A 13,620-nucleotide genomic window follows, 5' to 3' on the forward strand; every position below is an offset into this window, starting at 1 on the left:
GCTTTCTTTTCGAAGAAGCTCAGTTCGGCGGAGTGCAACTATGATGTGGGGGACAGGGAGTTGTTAGCGGTGGTAAAAGCCTTGAGGGTGTGGAGACACTGGCTTGAGGGGGCTAAGCACCCCTTTCTCATCTGGACCGACCACCGGAATCTGGAGTATATCCGGGCAGCTAGGAGACTGAATCCGCGTCAGGCAAGGTGGGCCATGTTCTTCACCCGGTTTAGGTTCACCATTTCCTATAGACCAGGCTCCCTTAACACGAGGGCCGACGCGCTGTCACGTCTCTATGACACGGAGGATCGGCCCATCGATCCTACTCCCATCATTCCGGCTTCTAGGCTGGTGGCACCGGTGGTATGGGAGTTGGACTCGGACATTGAGCGGGTGTTAAGGGTGGAGCCCGCGCCATCACAGTGTCCCGAGGGCCGCATGTACGTGCCGCTTGGTGTCCGTGATCAATTGATTCGGTGGGCCCACACACTACCCTCTTCGGGTTATCCTGGTGTAGCGAGGACAGTGCGAGGTCTCAGGGGGAAGTACTAGTGGCACACCTTGGCTAAGGACGTGAGGTCTCTTCCTGTTCGGTGTGCGCTCAGAGTAAGGCTCCGAGAGGGAATTTACAGCCCCTCCCCGTTCCACAACGGCCATGGTCTCACCTGTCAGTGGACTTCCTGACCGATCTCCCTCCGTCTCAGGGGAACACTACGGTTCTGGTCGTTGTGGATCGGTTCTCTAAGTCCTGCCGTCTCCTCCCGTTGCCCAGTCTCCCTACGGCCCTGCAGACTGTGGAGGCCCTATTTACCCACGTCTTCCGGCAGTACGGTGTGTCGGAGGACATTGTCTCTGATTGAGGTCCCCAGTTCACGTCCAGGGTATGGAAGGTGTTTATGTAGCGTCTGGGGGTCTCGGTTAGCTTGACCTCCGGTTATCACCCCGAGAGTAATGGGCAGGCGTAGAGGGTGAACCAGGAGGTGGGCAGGTTTCTGCGGTCGTATTGCCAGGACCGGCCAGGGGAGTGGGCGAGGTACATTCCATGGGCTGAGTTGGCCCAGAACTCACTTCGTCACTCCTCCACTAACCTGTCACCTTTTCAGTGTGTGTTGGGTTACCAGCCGGTCCTGGCACCATGGCACCAGAGCCAGACCGAGGCTCCTGCGGTGGAGGACTGGGTGCAGCCCTCCAAGGAGACCTGGAGAGCCGTCCAGGAATCTCTGAAGCAAGCCAGTGGATGGCAGAAGAGGAGTGCTGACCGCCACCGCAGTGGCGTGTTCATACCGGGGGACAGGGTCTGGCTCTCGACCCGGAACCTGCCCCTCCGCTTGCCCTGCCGGAAGCTGGGGCCGCAGTGTGTGGGGCCCTTCAAAGTCCTGAGGAAGATAAACGAGGTGTGTTATAGGTTACAACTCCCTTCCTATTACCGTATTAACCCCTCATTTCATGTGTCTCTCCTCAGGCCGGTGGTAGCTGGTCCCCTGCAGGAAGGTGAGGTGCCGGAGGTCCCTCCGCCCCCTCTGGACATCGGGGGCTCCCCGGCGTACAGCATAAGGGCCATTCTGGACTTCGAGACGCCGGGTGAGGGGCCTGCAGTACCTCGTGGACTGGGAGGGGTACGGCCCGGAGGAGAGGTGCTGGGTACCGGTGGAGGACGTCTTGGACCCATCCCATGTTGGGGTACTGTCACGACTCCTACCAAAGTGGCCCCCCCTCCTGCTCGGGTGGCGCTTGGCGGTCGTCGTCACCGGCCACTGATTCCCTTTTTGTTTCCCCCCTTTTCTTATTAGGTGCACCTGTTCTGAGTTGGGCTGATTAGCGGGCTTTATTAGCCAGTAGGCTCGCCTGCTCTTTGTGCGGGATTATTTCATTGTATGCTGTGCTTGGTGAGACGCTGTTTGTTGTACATTTTCAGTTGGGCGTGTGTTTTGCGCAAGCTGTGTTTTGTCCCTTGTGTTTGGGGCACTTTGTTTTGTAGTGTGCTCTGTGTGCTGTTTGGGTTGGCTTGTCGTTTAGCCATTGTGCCTATTAAAGCCAATACCGAGAATCGCTGCTTCCTGCACTTGATTCCTCGTCAGCAAACACCCACGCCTTACAGTCCGGTCATTAAAGTGCCATAGATTTGGGTTTTCTGTTTAACAAAAGTACTGAGTGGAGGGGGAGCAAGGCCATTTAGAATCTTGAATAGAAGACATGCGTCAGTGTATTGCACAAGATTTTTCCAACTCAGGAGCTCATTCTTTCTGAGAATGTAACAGTGATGATGGCTATTGGGCTTCCTATCAAGCACTTTAAGAGCCTGTTTGCAGACAGACTGAATGGGTTTTAATGTTGTAGAGCAAGCTTGGGCCCAACTAGTCAAGTAGTATGTTAAGTGGGGGAGTATCATAGATTTGAAGTACAGTTTTGTTACCTCTGTAGTCAAACTTAAACATAAATAAAGGTGAAATAAATAAAAATAAAAACAATTTCAGATGTTTTGGAAATTAGCTAGGATGAATTTGGTTATTTGAGTTACCTTTTTCATTTTCTTTTTAAAAGAAAGGTTGGAATCAAGTATGATACCATGGTACTTAAAATCAGATACCACCTGGAGCTTTTCCCCTGATACATAGACATCTGGCTCAGTGGCATCAGTTGTCCTCTTTGTGAGGAACTTGCAGACTGTGTTTTTTACATTGAGATGCAAACATGAGTCCCTGAGCAACTTTGTCAAGTGGACCATTAGAGTAGTGAGTTCTTGAGTAGCTTGTTGTTTGCTCTTTGCATGCATATATCACTGTATCATCTGCATACACTGGAACTTCAGACCCAGTACAGACAGAAGGAAGATCATTAATGTACAAGCTGAACAGTATTGACCTTTGGGCATGCAACATTGTAGCTAAGAGTGAGAAACAGTTAGTTTTGACTATTACGCTGATGAGACAGCACCAACTTTTTGAAGGTTCTAGATTTGTTAAACAACAGGTTTATATTTTTACTATCTTCATGCAACAGGTTGAATTGATTAGATTACTGGAAAGGTGTTATGATTGTTTATTGTTTATTTTAGGTGTAATTTTCACTTAATGAAACATCTGATGTGTTTTGAGTAGGATTCTTTCTTCCGGGACTGATGGAAGTCACCTACAGTACTCTATGTATGCTAAAGGAGACATAGGTGACCACGTTTCTAACAACTTTTTATTAAATGCCTGGGATTAAATATCACTGATTCCTTACGCTGAGAAATTTACTACATTTGGTACAGAAAAATGATTACATTTAGAGGGGTAACAGAAATAATCTAAGGCGAAACAGCTATCACATATTAGCTGGACATTGGGCTAGTAATGATACCAGGATAATTGTATCTAAGGTTAGCGCATATTAAATTAAGCACATATAAACATTGAAGTTTAAAACTAATGATTAATGATTTGAGGGAGTACAGTGGATTTATCGTTATTATCAGGTTTTGTTTTTAGTTAAAACTTTTGGGTTGCTGAATTGGTGTAGTAGAGTGAATGCTGACAAAATGTTTTGTTTTGTCTGGGAAAATGGAGGTTTCATTGTCTCTCTTTGAAATGTTTGCTAGGGCAATAATCTTGGGGAGAGTGAGTGAGATTAAGGCCGTCAACTACCAAATTAAATAAGGCCTGGATGTTTTTTGTTTGTTTTTACCTGAAGGTTTGCAAATACCCACACACAACATACTTGTTATGACTATTTGTTGGTGTTTTTAAAATACTATGTTTGATTTGTGTGTTTTATTTCCTCTGGGTTTAGTGAGTGTTCCATTTGTCTTAGTGCCAAGGTATCTTAAAGGGGCTCGCATACATATGGAATTTTAATTAAACACATAAATTATTTTGATAAAGGAATGTACTGGAAACCTGGGATACAACATGTATGAAATGTTTGACTGTTTTCCATTAATTTGTCTAATATAGCAAGAAACACTTCTTTGAAGGGTTTGAATGACCTATGACCTTTGTCATGACTTTCCATTGTGGTTTGATCACCCTTATTGGAATGCCATTTGGATAATGATTTTATGGTAATTTGTAATACCTATTTGAAGGTCATTTGTAATATTGATAATTATGATGAACTTTATAGTTCTTAGCCATATTTGTGATTTGGACCAATGTGAAGGAGAGGGTGTTGCCTTTGACTAAGGGTAGGCTGCCTTAAGTCTATTTTCCTATGACCATATGGGTACAATTATTTTTCTTTATGGAGTTCTTAAGAGTAGTGATTTTAATTTTGATTTGTTTTTTGCAATTTTGTTTTATTTTTTGACAAGTATTGTTTGTTTTTTACACATTACTCACATGGGGAGTTAAGTGTAAAAAAAATGGGGGAGGGCACAGTCCTCTGAGGTTTTGGATTGAAGTTTACACACCTTGAGTGATGTGTAGGAGTGTATGGAGTGATGTGTGAAGGAGTGTATTGTTGTGTTGTTTGTTCTGTTCTATTCCCGATGGGTTATAGGTCTAACTTCCTGATCCTGTGGCTCTGTGATAAAGTTGACAGTGTGATGGGGAGTATAAGCCAATTTGAAAGAATAATTTCAATAGAATGTGTTGTTATTCTCTTTGACATATGTTTAGACATTTGTATTAAGAATAATTGGTAAAAGTAATAATTTATCATATAGTTAATGAACTGAACTGTTGTTCTGATCTGTCCTCTCGAAGGTTATCATGAAAAGTGACATCAGACGGTATCTTAATGCATGGAAGAGATAATTGAACCGAACAGTGTGTGTACCTCAAACCCCCATCTAACTGGCGTTCAATACGGCCCTGTCCGCATCACTTCTACCGAGAGAAATGAGTTCGAGCCATCAACCGGTGTACAGCATCCGATCTAAGCTATCAACTGCTTTTCTCATGTATTTTCTCAGAAGTGTGAGAGGAGTCCACGTGGAGTGAGCATGGGGAGAGATCTGTTCTAAACTTCTCTTATGTTGCTGGTATACTGGTTGACGAATGGACAAGACATAATGGGTGGGAAAGGTGATGGCGGCTCAGGTGAGACATTGAAATTGGGACATTATCATGGCCATCCACTTTGAACTGTAAAGCTATCTGAAGAAGACGAAAAGGATGCCAGAAGAATCAGTGTGGGGGAGGGGGGTTTAGTCAACTGTGCCCAAAATTGTTTTAGACTTTTGGGGTATCAGGTTGATTGTAGAGGTCTACACTACATATAGGTATAGTAATTTAGATTAAGAATGTATTGAGATACTGGTCTGTATTATAATCTTGATTTAAAAAAAAGTTGAATTATGGGATAATTATACTGGATGTTAATATAAATGTACATTCTGCCAATGTTGATGTGTATTAAATTGAGTTTTTTTAAACTTTGAGTGATAGGACCAATTTGAATCACTGAGCAATGTCATTCTACATTTTGGTTGGATAATTAACAGGGTTTTTAATTATGATTTGGAAACGGAATGATTTTTAAAACTGAAGGATTGATTTGAGTTAAGTATGTTAATAACTATATGAGTGAAGCAATTCATGTATTAGGGATTGATTGTTTTGATTGTTGTTATGAACCTAAGATGTTGACACTATTCTCAGCATGCCCTAGTGAATGGAGAGGGTGAACTCTGATCCGGAGAGTGAAACTGACCCTAATCTATTGGATCTGCAGGCATTGCCTTATAAATAGTGGAATCATGATGTTTGTCTTGGGTGATGTTCATTAGGCACCAATGGAATACATTTTACTTTAACTAGGAGTCACTACCTGGATTTGTCCAACCAGATATGCTAATTTTAGTTTCTGGGATGGAAAGAGTCATTTCCACCATACCATGCTGATCCATTGGAGTGTGATAGATAACTAAAGCTTATTTTATTAAACTCCATTGTTGCATGCACTGCATTATGCATTAAATATGTGCTTTTCACTGTCTATGAAGATATAGCTTTGAATCTCATAAACTGTATGCATTTTTTGTTTTTCTTCATGGGTTCGTGCAGGTATATCAAAACCTTTGCAGACAAATTGCTAGAGTGCTTAGAAAATGTGTTGGAGGTTGAAATGGGAGACGGTGCTAAGTTTCTTGGAAGGAGGCTGAGCCAGTGCTATGGCAGCCGAACACGTGCTGGAACCCATGCAATGAGTTATTGCTTTTATGCTTCTTGGTTTATGTAGAATATATGCATTTTCTACATGTGAATGAATGTTCTTAAATCTTGCAATTTTCTTTAAAGTTGAGAAGATTCTCAAAATGGGGGATTATGGTAGAAAAATTGCAAGATTATGTTATAATACTTTTATTGAATCATATGGTTGTGTTATGCAACAGAATAGAGTATTCTTAACTATTGCGTGTGTGTTCTACTGAGGATGGGCCTCTGGGAGATAACACTGACACTGACAGAGGAGATTTACGATGTCTTTTGGGTGATAAAACCTAAAGATCATTCCAGAGCATGAGTTAATGTTTCTGTTCTATACCGTACCAGGGAGAGATGGTTCCAGTTTGGAGTCGGAGGGCCAGACGCTGGTCTCTATACAATGAAAACTGTTGACACAGCAGATACTGTCTGCTACATATTATAGGTATCTTTCATACAGATCTTAACCTTGTGACCCATTCTATATATCTGCTGTTCGTCATATAGGTTGAAAGGGGTGTAGCTTGGCTATAAAAGACCTTTGTACTTTTGTCTCGGGGCTCTCAAAGAATCATTTGACCGTGAATCGTTGACCACCCATGACCAGCCATCATTATTGTAGAGCACTCAATCGATTCACTTTATATATGTGCGTTGTATTGACCTGCTACCTTATTAACAAGTGATTAAAGATTTAGTTTGAGTATAACGCTGACTTGTGTGATACGTTTGTCTCTCCTCATTTGATAGTAAAGAAATTAACCACCACACAGCTCAGGGATTTGATCCAGCAACCTTTCGGTTACTGGCCCAACGCTCTAGCCGCTAGGCTACCTGCCGCACCTTATAACTGATAGGGCTTTAACGGTCTACTGGGGAACAGTGGTTTTACTGCCTTGTTCAGGGGCAGAACATATTTTTACCTTGACAGCTCGCGGATTTGGGGATTCAATCCAGCAACCTTTTGGTTACTGGCCCAACGCTCTAACCACTAGGCTACCTGCCGCCCCTTTAACTGATAGGGCTTTAACAGATATGTATCACTAATTGCATGCACTTAGAAAATATAAACCTGATTTGGTTCATTTAGATGATGTAGGTCTAGAATCACATAGCATTATGCAGTCAATCAGGAGATCAAGAGCTAACTCCCAATATGGGTTGGGCGCCACCCTCCCTCTTTCTCCTGGATCAACACACAGTTGAGCTTTTTGGTCAAGACCAAGTCATCCAGGTCAAGGCACCATGTGTTAGCAGTTGATGTTATTCTTCGACGCAGACCCCAAAGCAGATCAGGGGGAGAAAAATATATTTATTCAAAGAGAACAAATAATAGTTGCTGGTCGATGTTGATTCTTCCCTGTTTTCATTTTTTTCTCCACTGAACAATGTTTATACCAAAACCTAGCATGTGGTAAACCAATTAGAATTCATTGCAGTAAAATTGGCCAATGGCCAAATACAAATTATCCCATTTCAGGCTTCAATGTATAGATAGTTTGGACCAATGAGAACTTGCCACACATAGCTATGAGTCCGAATTAGTACCCCCTACACAGATTCTAAACAGATGTTGAACTAAAAAACAACTACTTCCATTGATCTCTAGTTCTCTATTACAGAAAAACAACAAGTTCCATTGATATTTAGTTCTATTGATCTCTAGTTCTCTGTGTTGATTAGAGCACATATACTGAACAAAAATATAACTTCCAACAATTTCAAAGATTTTACAAATAGTGTGACCACTATTTGCCTCATGCAGCGCGACACATCTCCTTCGCATTGAGTTGATCAGGCTGTTGCTTGTGGCCTGTGGAATGTTGTCCCACTCCTCTTCAATGGCTGTGTGAACTTGGTGGGAAATGGAACACGCTGTTGTACACGTCGATCCAGAGCATCCCAAACATGCTCAACGAGTGACATGTCTGGTGAGTATGCAGGCCATGGAAGAACTGGGACATTTTCAGTTTACAGATATTGTGTACAGATTCTTGCGACATGGGGCCGTGTATTATCATGTTGAAACATGAGGTGATGGCAGCGGATGAATTGCACGACAATGGGACTCAGGATCTCGTCACGGTATCGCTGTGCATTCAAATTGCCATCAATAAAATGCAATTGTGTTCGTTGTCCGTAGCTTATGCATGCCCATACCATAACCCCCCCCCCCCCCCATAGGGCACTCTGTTCACAACGTCTGCCATCTGCCCAGTACAGTTGAAACCAGGATTCATCCATGAAGAGCACACTTCTTCAGTGTGTCAGTGGCCATTGAAGTTGAGCATTTTTCCACTGAAATCGGTTACGATGCTGAACTGCAGTCAGGCCAAGACCCTGGTGAGGACGAAGAACACGCAGATGAGCTTCCCTAATATGGTTTCTGACAGTTTGTCCAAAACATTCTGCAAACCTACAGTTTCATCAGCTGTACAGGTGGCTGGTCTCAGACGATCCCTTAGGTGAAGAAGTCGGATGTGGAGGCCCTGGACTGGCGTAATTACACGTGGTCTGAGGTTGTGAGGCCAGTTGGACGTAGTGCCATTTCTCTAAAACGACGATGGAGGTGGTTTATGGCAGAGAAATTAACATTCAATTCTCTAGCTTTTTTTGTTGAAATATATAATTCCACTGTAGGCCAGTGACAAAAAAAATCTAAATTGTATAAATGTTTTATGCAGGCTGTAACACAACAAAATGTGGAAAAAATCCTCAGTGAAATTTTATAAAAATAAAAACATTAGAAACATTAAAATAGTTATCCTTTTTAGATAAAACTATACTAAATATATTTATATTTCACCAAATAATTGATTAAAATACATTGTTTTGCAGTGAAGGTATACACTAAATTCAACAGCACTGTCTGGGGTAGCACCATGGTGTAGCCGGAGGACAGCTAGCTTCCATCCTCCTCTGGCTACATTGACTTCAATTCAAAACCTAGGAGGCTCGTAGGCCTCACCCCCTTCCATAGACATGGTAATTATGACCACTTCTGGAGGACATCCTCCAACCAATCAAAGCGTTTGCAGTATGAACTGACATGTTGTCCATCCAATCATAAAATTAGGATCAGAGAATGAACCTAGTGTGTTGTATTGGGATTGTGCCACAGAGTATTATGGGGGTTCTATGTGTTGAGAATCTTGGTGACATTGTTGGATAGAGATTAAGAGTGAATAGTGATAGGTGAGAATTTTTGGGATATTATTCAATTGAAATTTGCTTTTTCAAAATACAGGAGATGGAAGAGGTATATTATAAATAGTTTTCTTGGTTTTAGAACTTTATTTTTGTGTCCAGTTAGCGCAATTTATTAAAATCTTTTAAAAGTTAGCCTTGCTAACTTCATTAGCTAACGTTAGCTAGCTACCAGCGCGAGTGTGCAGTTTTCTCCGTCAGAATAGTACAATGGCCAACGCTGTAGAAAATGTTGTAAACTTTTTGTTGAAGAACACGGAAAAGGTGCGAATTAAAAGCAAGGGTCGACCTCTGCCTGTCCATCTGGTCAGGGTAAACTAATTGGTAACGTTATGTATTTATAGTCCATTTGTGTGTCAGGATAAAATGATCAAATTTAGTTAATATTCAAAATTGGGCTGGCTAGGCTGCCTATACGTTTTTAATCCAATATTATTAACTGGAATGAATCAATCAACATAATAGTAATGACAGATGTGAGTAAATATTTTATAAGGTCTACCGTTGCATAGGCCTGCATGATGCAAACATGCATAAAGCAAGCTCAGCCATGTGAATTCTATTGTTGTCTATGTGTCTGGGTAGAGGAAATCCCCCTCTTAATCTGGTCTAAATATAATTTATATGAACAAATATAAGGTAGTTGCAGTTTGACAGGGGTTTCATCCCCCCCAGGGCCAGGAGTTTTTTTTAAACCATGTTACCTGATTAGGAAAAACGGGTCCCATCATAGCCCATATAAAACCTTTCACTGTCATACCTCATAGGGTCCAGAGTTCTCCTAGTTAGGTCAACAGGAAAAACTCCAGGCCCCAGGGAGTAAAAATTGCCCCACTGCTCTCGAACCTATGGTGCCATCAGGCTGCTTGCAGTTGTCAGTTATTGTCAGGTATGTGGATGATCAGGGCTTATTGAGGAACGTTTCTTGGGCTACTTTGATGTGTCAAGTGGGCGAGACACGCAGTCTGTGTTTGACTTTATGAATTTGGAGATGTCTGAGTTTACCTTCATAGAGAAACACGTTGTCCAAACCTACGATGGCTCAGCTGTAATGGAATGTATCTGCTATTTGTATTTACAGCTAAGCCCCCTCCTGTTCCCTGATTAAGAGGTGATGACCACTCCACTACTATTGTCAACTCTCTCCTGACATGAACTGAAGCCACGTCTCATGTGCCCACTCATCCACTGGCACATTGAATGTTTCCTCTCCAAGCACTGTGAGTTCCCTATCAATTTTATGTCAATCACACACACAAAAACAAATCACATTATTACACATCAATGATTTTACTCCTTGCTTGGACAAACTCATTCTTAGCTCTTTTGTCTAACTGTGTAGTGTGTTGTGTTATTGTTTTTTGTCTTCCCAGTCAAATCCTGTCCTGCACTGGTCAAGCCTCTGAACACCTCAACTCATGCCTCATACCCTCTTCCAATCACTGCTGTGATCCCTTTCCAACACAGTGTAAGTAGCCCTCTCATTCCCATTCCCCATAATATTGTACTATACATGTCTTTATCAAACACTTTAGGTTAAAATAAGGACAAATCATAGATGTTATGCTGAGAAGTTGATGTTCATTCTTCCCTGTCCTCAGTTTTTCTCCACAGAACAAAGGGACAGGATGTAATTTGTAACCCCCAACCCTATTCTGTGGTTGACCAATTAGAATTCCTTGCAGTAAAATTAGGCCTGACATTCCTACACAAATTCTGAACAGATGTTGAACTGAAAACCAACTATTTCCATTGATCGTTAATTCCCTATTGACCGTACTCTGCATTGTGTATTATCTTAAAATATTCTTACAGTTGCATGCTGTCAGGGAGAGGTCCGAGGTGCTACTTGAGGCCAAGCAGGAGCTAAAACAAATGGAGCATAGGATGGAACAGCTCATGACTTCACTAGCCAAACCACGCCCACAACCAGATGAACTTCCAAGAGGAGCTACCAGAGCTCACCTTGGGAGAGCACCCTACCACTGTGCTCCAGCCGACACCTGTTGTGGAGTCCATCACAGTGACCAAAGAGCTAACAGAGCTCACCCTGGGGGAGCACCCTACCACTGTGCTCAAGTAGACAGCTGCTCTCGTGTCCCTCACAGTGGTCCTACAGCCTTCAACAGGGACGGAAGAGCTGCCAGAGCTCACCCTGAGAGAGCACCCTACTCCTACACCAGCCGACACCTCAGAATGTCCCTTAGTCCATAATGTGGGAGCCCTACCTGCAGCAGCTGTACATGCGAAGTCCAGCTCACCACTCAGACCTCTTCGAACCTAGCATGGTGGGATCTTCCTAGTCCCACCTTCGACATTCAGCCTGCTCCTGTTCAAAGATGTCTCCAAGCTCCTCCCTGGGAGCCCCCTTCCAGTCTCTGCTGCAGTGTCTAAGTCCATGTCTGCTGTCCAGACCCTGTCAGCCCCTGCTTGGTGGGACCTGCCTGTCTCAGGCTTGGGGTTCATGCTAGCCCCTCTGAACTTCCCGTAAGCTCAAGCCTTGGGAGACCCTCCTGACATCCCCATAGGGGACCCGCCTGACGTCTCTGTGGGGGTTGACTGCCCTTGACCAGCACAAAAATATCCTGTGGCGTACTGCACTAGCTTCGAATAGTCCCCGCATATGCAACTTTTCAGGGAAGTCAGGAACCAATATACACAGTCAGTTAGGAAAGCAAAGGCTAGCTTTTTCAAACAGAAATTTGCATCCTGCAGCACTAATTCCAAAAAGTTTTGGGACACTGTAAAGTCCATGGAGAATAAGAGCACCTCCTCTCAGCTGCCCACTGCGCTGAGGCTAGGAAACACTGTCACCACCGATAAATCCACGACAATCGAGAATTTCAATAAGCATTTCTCTACAGCTGGCCACTCTTTCCACCTGGCTACCCCTACCCCGGCCAACAGCTCTGCACCCCCCGCAGCAACTAGCCCAAGCTCCCCCGCTTCTCCTTCACCCAAATCCAGACAGATGATGTCCTGAAAGAGCTGCAAAATCTGGATCCCTACAAATCAGCTGGGCTAGACAATCTGGACCCTCTCTTCCTAAAATTATCCGCCGCCATTGTCGCAACCCCTATTACTAGTCTGTTCAACCTCTCTTTCGTATCGTCTGAGATTCCTAAAGATTGGAAAGCGGCCGCGGTCATCCTCCTCTTCAAAGGGGGACACTCTAGACCCAAACTGTTACAGACCTATATCCATCCTGCCCTGCCTTTCTAAAGTCTTCGAAAGCCAAGTGAACAAACAGATCACCGACCATTTTGAATCCCACCGTACCTTCTCCACTATGCAATCCGGTTTCCGAGCTGGTCAAGAGTGCACCTCAGCCACGCTCAAGGTCCTAAACGATATCATAACCACCATTGATAAAAGACAGTACTGTGCAGCCGTCTTCATCGACCTGGCCAATGTTTTCGACTCTGTCAATCACCGTATTCTTATCGGCAGACTCAACAGCCTTGGTTTCTCTAATGACTGCCTCGCCTGGTTCACAAACTACTTCTCAGACAGAGTTCAGTGTGTCAAATCGGAGGGCCTGTTGTCCGGACCTCTGGCAGTCTCTATGGGGGTGCCACAGAGTTCAATTCTCAGGCCGACACTTTTCTCTGTATATATCAATGATGTCGCACTTGCTGCGGGTGATTCTCTGATCCACCTCTACGCAGACGACACCATTCTGTATACTGTACATCTGGCCCTTCTTTGGACACTGTGTTAATAAACCTCCAAACGAGCATCAATGCCATACAACTCTCCTTCCATGGCCTCCAACCACTCTTAAATGCTAGTAAAACTAAATGCATGCTCTTCAACCGATCGCTGCCGGCACCCGCCTAGCATCACAACTCTGGACGGTTCTGACTTAGAATATGTGGACAACTATAAGTACCTAGGTGTCTGGCAAGACTGTAAACTCTCCTTCCAGACTCATATTAAGCATCTCTAATCCAAAATTAAATCTAGAATCGGCTTCCAATTTCACAACAAAGCATTCCTTCACTCATGCTGCCAAACATAAACAGTAAAACTGACCATCCTGCCGATCCTTGACTTCGGCGATGCCATTTACAAAATAGCCTCCAACACTCTACTCAGCAAATTGGATGCAGTCTATCACAGTGCCATCCATTTTGTCACCAAAGCCCCATATACTGCCCACCATTGCGACCTGTATGCTCTCGTTGGCTGGTCCTCGCTACATATTCGTCGCCAAACCCACTGGCTCCAGGTCATCTATAAGTCTTTGCTAGGTAAAGCTCCGCCTTATCTCAGCTTACTGGTCACCATAGCA

This window comes from Salmo salar, chromosome 15 (assembly GCF_965601325.2).
Source record: "Salmo salar chromosome 15, fSalSal1, whole genome shotgun sequence".
NCBI classification, from domain to species: domain Eukaryota; kingdom Metazoa; phylum Chordata; class Actinopteri; order Salmoniformes; family Salmonidae; genus Salmo; species Salmo salar.